This window comes from Mirounga leonina, unplaced genomic scaffold (genome assembly GCF_011800145.1).
Source record: "Mirounga leonina isolate KUSES-001 unplaced genomic scaffold, KU_Mleo_1.0 Mir_115, whole genome shotgun sequence".
NCBI classification, from domain to species: Eukaryota; Metazoa; Chordata; class Mammalia; order Carnivora; family Phocidae; genus Mirounga; species Mirounga leonina.
In genome coordinates this window covers 34,933,109-34,934,253 of record NW_023270268.1, presented here as the reverse complement: position 1 = coordinate 34,934,253, position 1,145 = coordinate 34,933,109, and positions in this window count along the sequence as shown.

Sequence of the window (1,145 nt, the reverse complement as noted above, 5' to 3'; positions counted from 1 at the left end):
CAGCAATTAGCTCTCAGAGGTGGCAGCTGTGCGGAGTGGAAAGGGCCCAGGCTTGGGATCAGGGTGCATGGGGCCGTGCCAGCCACGCTCCACACAACTTATCTGTGCCTCCGTTCCTTTCCAGGCAAAATGGGGACACCAGTCCTGCCCTTCTTTTTAGGGCTGCCAAATTTAGCAAAATGAAAATACAGGATGCCCAGATCGATTTGAATTTCAGATAATCAACAAATAATCTTTTCCTACAAGTATATTCCAGGCAATACTTGGGACATACTTCTCCTAAAACATCATTTGATGTTTATCTGAAATTCAAATTTAACTGGGCATCTTGTGTTTTATCTGGCAACTCTACTCCCTCAGACTTTATGAGGGGTCATCTGCGTGAAAGGGCTTCAAAACCGTCCACACCTTGAAAACGCGCACTGGGAGGTACTCTAGAAAGACGGTGGACAGTAACCTTAGCAACCAAAATGGTCTTTCACTTTGAACCCCCGAATGTCCCCCCTCCAGTGGAATCTCTTCACCACTCAAGGGCTCCCTTGCTCTTCCAACCACCACCCCCCAACCCCCGCTCTCACACCTGCCCCCCTCCCCCCACCCACTCTCCAGACTCTTGACCGGTTCGCTTGGTTCTTGGAGGCTGATGAAGTCAGTCTCTACTCTGGGTCCTGCCCTCCGTGGTTCATGTGGCTTAGGTTTGTTGTGGCTTTGCCTTCAAGGAGCATGTGCTGTAGTGGGAGGGTCTTAAGTCCACGCAACAGCCCTGGCCGGAGTGTGTGCCTGCTGCAGAAGCAGAGCCGCAGACAAACTGCTCCCAGTCTCTGAGCCTCGGGGTCCTCATCTGTATAATGGACATGAGGCCAACCCTAGCTTTAAGACAGGAAAATAGGATGATGCCAGTAAAGCACCTAATAGGGTGCCAGGCATACAGTAGGCACTGAGTAAGTGCACCTGCTAGTTACCACTACCATCTGCTGGGCCCGCGCTCCACCAGGCCAGGCGGGCCCACTGGCTGTCACCCATGCATTCTGTCTGCGGGGAAGGCTCTCCCTCACTGCTGCCTCTCTCCTTGTTCCCACACTCTCAGGATTCCAGGCTACTGGCCTCAGTAGCTTCTGTCTCCCTAATGCCCATCTGTTGGCCCC